Source organism: Lactuca virosa, chromosome 5 (assembly GCF_052849685.1).
Source record: "Lactuca virosa cultivar CGN04683 chromosome 5, Lactuca_virosa_CGN04683_v6, whole genome shotgun sequence".
Classification (NCBI taxonomy): Eukaryota; Viridiplantae; Streptophyta; class Magnoliopsida; order Asterales; family Asteraceae; genus Lactuca; species Lactuca virosa.
In genome coordinates this window covers 120658169-120664322 of record NC_136430.1, presented here as the reverse complement: position 1 = coordinate 120664322, position 6154 = coordinate 120658169, and positions in this window count along the sequence as shown.

Below are 6154 nucleotides of genomic sequence, written 5' to 3'. Positions count from 1 at the left end.
GTCCGTTCCATCACCCTGTGACCAACGTCACCCTAACAAAATGGAGTACGACATCTCCATCCATACAACAACTCATATGGTGGAGCACCAATACTGGAATGAAAGCTGTTGTTGTAGGAGAACTCTGCAAGGGGTAGGTAGGAGTCCCAGCTCCCACCGAAGTCAATAATGCATGCTCTCAGCATATCCTCGAGAGTCTGTATGGTCCGCTCACTCTGGCCGTCTGTCTGCGGATGGTTGGCTGTACTAAAATGCAGCCGCGTGCCCAGTTCCTCGTGGAACTTCTGCCAGAAACGGGAGGTGAACCGAACATCACAGTCTGAAACGATAGAGACCGGAACCCCATGGCGAGCGACAATCTCACGTATATACAAATCGGCCAGCTTCTCGGCCGATGAGCTCTCCCGAATGGGAAAAAAATGGGCACTCTTGGTTAATCAATCCACGATGACCCATATAACGTCGAAACCCTTTGCCGTTCTCGGCAATTTTGTGATGAAGTCCATCGTGATCTGCTCCCATTTCCACATGGGAATCTCTAGAGGTTGCAGCTTGCCATGCGGCCTCTGGTGCTCAGCCTTGACCATCTTGTAGGTCAAGCACCTCTCCACGTACCAAGCGATCTTTTGCTTCATGCACGACCACCAGTAACTCAATCGCAAATCCCTGTACATCTTGGTGGCCCCCGGGTGAATAGAGAAGCGAGACTTATGAGCCTCCTCCAGAACAATATGTCTGACCCCACCAGACATCGGAACCCAGACCCGACCGCAACGGGTCAATAATCCCTGACTATCTCACACAAACCAGGTGTTATCGCCCCTAATCCTCTCACGCTTCCAATTCTTCTGTCGCATACCCTCAGCCTGAGATTCCTTGATCAAACTCACTAGTGGAGAATCCACTGATATCCTCATACACGTCACTGGAGTAGAAGATCCAGCTGACTTGTGGCTCAGAGCGTCCGCAACCATGTTCGCTTTACCAGAATGGTAAAAGATCTCGCAGTCATAATCCTTGACCACGTCAAGCCATCTGCGCTATCTCATGTTCAGGTTTAGCTGATCCATGATGTGTCTCATGCTCTTGTGGTCCGTGTATGTGGTACAACGGACCCCATAGAGGTAATGTCTCCAAATCTTGAGAGCGAATACCACCGCTCCCAACTCCAGATCATGAGTAGGGTATCTCGTCTCTTGCGGCTTCAGCTACCGCGACGCGTAGACTATCACCCGTCCTCTCTGCATGAGGACCGCTCCTATTCCTGTGATGGATGCATCACAGAATACCACAAAATCCTCAACTCCCTCCGGGAGAGTCAAGACTGGAGCCTCGCATAGTTGCTGTCTGAGGGTCTCAAACGCCCTCTGCTGCTCGAGGCCCCACTGGAAATCCACCCCATTCCTCTTCAGACGAGTGAAGGGTACTGCAATCTTGGAGAAATCCTATATAAATCTCCAGTAGTACGCTGCCAATCCCATGAAGCTCCTAATATCCGAAGGAGACTTCGGAACCTCCCACTGCATAACTGCCTCGATTTTGGCCAGGTCGACCAAAATCCCCTCATAGTTAATGAGGTGTCCAAGGAACTGAACCTCTCGTAACCAAAACTCGCACTTTCAGAACTTGCTATACTTCCATTCTCACCTCAAGAATCCCAATAGCTCCCGAAGATGCTCCTCATGCTGCTCTCGGGTCTTAGAGTACACCAAGATATCATCTATGAATACGATGACCGAGCGATCGAGCATCGGTCTGCAGACCCGATTCATCAGGTCCATAAACACCGAAGGTGCGTTGGTGAGCCCAAATGGCATCACCACGAACTCGTAATGTCCATAACGAGTCTGGAATGCGGTCTTCTCCACGTCTTCCTCTCTAACCCTGACCTGATGGTACGCGAACCTCAAGTCTATCTTGGAGAACCAAGATGCTCCCTGCAACTGATTGAAAAGATCATCTATCCTTGGGAGTGGATAACAGTTCTTCACTGTCAACTTGTTCAACTCCCGGTAGTCAATGCACATCCGGTGTGAACCATCCTTCTTCCTGACGAAGAGAATCGACGCTCCCCATGGAGAACTGCTGGGACGAATAACTGCTTGCCCAACAGTTTCTGCAACTGTGATGACAGCTCCTGCATCTCTGGTGGTGCCAATCGGTATGACGCATTGGCGATAGGGGCCGCACCTGGTACTAGGTCGATCCTAAACTCGACCTGCCTCTCCAGAGGTACTCCGGGTAACTCCTCCGGAAACACGTCAACGAATTCCCTGATCACTGGAACCTCTGAAACCGAGACCTAATCCCTGACCTGCGTATCCACCACATACGCTAGATAACCCACACACTCGTGCTGAATGTACTGCTGAGCCCTGGAAGCTGAACTAAACTCTGATCCCAATCTGGTGCCCTCGCCGTAGACAATCAGTTCTCCCCCACTTGGGGTTCGAACTACCACTCGATGACCATCGCAGTCGATCATGGCACCGAAGCGACTATGCCAGTCCATACCCACGATCACACACATCCCCCATGGGAATTGGAATCAAGTATATTGGGAAAGATACCCCGAAGATCTCCAACACACAACCCCGATAGACTGAAGAAGCGGAAACCGCGTGTTCGTTGGCGATAGAGACTCGCAACGGACACTCTAGCTGTCCTACTAGGACTCCAAACTCCCTACTAAATGTCTGAGAGACAAATGACCGACTCGCCCCCGAGTCAAATAATACCAAAGCACGTAAGGAGTTCACTAAAAGCGTAAATAATCACAGGTATAAACATATAAGCATAAAACATATATAATTAGTAAGATAAAGGATAGTAACATACCAACAACCATGTCTGGTGCTGCCATGGCCTCCTCTGCTGTAAGCTGGAAGGCGCGTCCCTGAGCTCTCGGGGGCACTTCTTTACCCTGAGTCCCGTCAGTAATCTTTAGTGTAGCCGGCGCTGGAGCCTACACTGACCTGGCAGCGAGCTGTGGACAATTGGTCTTCACGTGACCAACCTGATGACAGTGGTAGCAGATCCTCATATCCTGAACCGGGGCTGTCTGGCGACAATCCCTCACAAAATGCCCCTCCTTTATGCATGTGCGGCATGCACTGCTAGATATACAAACCCCCGAGTGACCCTTCCTGCACTTGCCTTAAGTGCGGCCCTGCTGTCCTCCTGTCCTGGAATCAGCGGTCTTAGACCATTTTGGCGCTGGCTGTGACTGTGCCGTGGCCTGCCTCTGCTCTCTCAGCTGTAACTCAATCTCAAGCTCCCGCCGCCTAGCGGCCTCCTGCAACTCCAACAAAGTATCACATCACTGGGTAGAAACAAACTGACAGATGTCAGTCTTGAGCATGCTCAGATAATGTGTCATCTGAGCCTGCTCAGAAGAAAACCCCGGGCATAACATCACCCTCTCCGTGAACATACGGGTGATATTCGTCACCGTCTCACCATCCTGTCTCAACTCCAAGAACTCCTGAGCTAACCGTTCCCGCTCGACCCGTGGAATGTAGCGAGCATGGAACATATCCCTAAACTGCTCCCAAGTAACCGCAACTCTCTGATCATCAGTGTAAGACCCAGTCATCAACCTCCACCAGCCCTTTGCTCCGGACCTCAGCAGGTTCAGGGCACATATGACCTTCTGGCCAGTAGGACATGAACATGTGAAGAAACAGTTCCCGCTCGACCCGTGGAATGTAGCGAGCATGGAACATATCCCTAAACTGCTCCCAAGTAACCGCAACTCTCTGATCATCAGTGTAAGACCCATTCATCAACCTCCACCAGCCCTTTGCTCCGGACCTCAGCAGGTTCAGGGCAAATATGACCTTCTGGCCAGTAGGACATGAACATGTGAAGAAACACCCCTCCACGTCAGACAGCCACCTCATGGATCTGATCGGATCCTGAGTCCCATCAAATATTAGGGGCTTCGTGTTATCGAAGTCCCGGTAGTGAAAAGCCCGACCAACTCCTCCTCCTGCCGCCGTTATAGCTGTTACGGCAGCCGTCTCAGCAAGGGCTGCATAGCGCTCGCTGAAATACTCAACCATGGTGGTCTTAATAGACCCAAACATCTCCGGCAGCTGTGCCCGAAACAAAGTAGCAACCTCATCATGCAGGACCTCTCGAATCCTGGCGTCCAACTCATCCGACCTCATCTGACTAACAACCTCGGGCACTGCCGGTCCCTCCTGACCGCCATCTCCTGATCCTGATCCGGATCGAGTCACAAAGCGTCTCGTAACCACCATACTGAAAATACACTAGTAAAATATCAGATACTCCGCATAAATAACGGGGAACCAACTCCCAACTAAACCCTAGGGGTTGTGACTTCCTTGCTACGCGTATGGGTCTTGTGCTTTCAGTAGTAGGGGCCCATACTACCTTCCACACCTACCCATATTTTTCTCAAGTATCATCACAATGCCCTAACAATATACATAAACATGGCGAGCGCTTAATCCTCACTCCTAGAGGAATGCTAGATATCTCAAACTGGCCTACCGAACTCGCACAACCCACCCATGAAACTTCCACCAACCCTGCAGCACTCGTGTATGCTAGCCACACATAACGCTGGACCCCATAGACTTTCGAATACCTGATCCTACCCTAAGCCCTTCATCAAACAAGAACAGGAAATAAGGCCAAACCAAACATTCTCAGGCTATAAGATCTTAATTATGTACGACTGTGATGTATACACTAAGCAACTACAGTAATGATGTCAATTTCATATAAGGAAAACCCAAGGCTATCAGGCATCATACAATCAGGCAATTCTATCATGCAGTTCCTGAAGATCCCTAACCTAGTACTAGCATGCTGTTCTAACATATTACAAATCAAATAATCCGTAAGGTATTTTGGGGTCTACTTACTGGCTCCGGCTGATCGTACACTTATATTCTCCTTTAGTATTTTGAAAACCATTTGAAAAATCATTTTAAAATCTTGCCCTTAGTTTGAGACTGGAGACACACGAGTGTTTCCTCCAATTCACTCAAACCAAGGCTCTAATACCAACTTGTAACACCCATAAAACAATCATGCCAAATTTAAACTTTTTAAAACATTCAAAACCAATAATTATTACAAAATTTGTTTTTAAAATAGTTTAGTGTCAGAGTATCCCATAATCAAATCATGAAAACGTAAGGAGGTGTACGATCACGCCTTTGCCTTCCCGCCATCATCAGAAGTACCTGAAACAAAATCAACAACTGTAAGCCCGAAGCTTAGTGAGTTCCCTTAATATACCAACACCATACAACCATAATCATATCATATAAACAAACAACATGCATAATGAGCCATCAGCCTAACTGGACCGCCTCATAGGCCATCAGTCTATCTGGACCGCTCTCCGAGTCTTCGGCACGTCTGGACTACCTCTCAGGGCCTTCAGCCTATCCGGACCGCTTGCTGGGCCTTCGGATTGACTAATATGCCCTCTCGGGTCTGCAGTCTATCCGGTCTGCCCAGGGTATGTTGGCCTTAAGTACAAAGTAGGTTCGCCCCAACCCAACCCCAATCAAACAATCATGTGCACATAAATATCATACGCTAGCATGTATATAACAGTCAAACTGATCTAACAGATCACTAATCATAGCAACATCGTATAACCAGGATACCGACCTAACCGGTCACTAACATAGCATTATCCTATATACGAGGATACCGACCTAACCAAGTCACTAAGCATATCACCATCTTAACTACCAGGATGTAAATCAATAAGCATATCATGCAATAAACCCAGATACAAATCCGAAAAGGGTTGGCATTGGTGCCTTCGACCCTGTTAGTATAGTGAGGACAACTCACCTCACAAGTAGCTCGGGTTGATAAAGTCAAGTCCTCCAAATACAGCTCCAACTCAAACACCTACATCCACCAATGATCCATTTCCATAAATTACCAAATTACTAAAATACCCCCAGAAGTCAAACTGGTCAACCCTTGGTCAAAGTCAAAGTCAACGGTCAAGGTCAACAGTCCATGTTGACCCAAATCATCGAGTGTAGCCCACTGACAAGTCGAGTTCTTCCAGAACTCGAGAAATTGTGAAAATCCTAGTTGACTTGCCGAGTTTCCAGGCAACTCGTCGAGTCCATGCGATGTCCAAATGTCG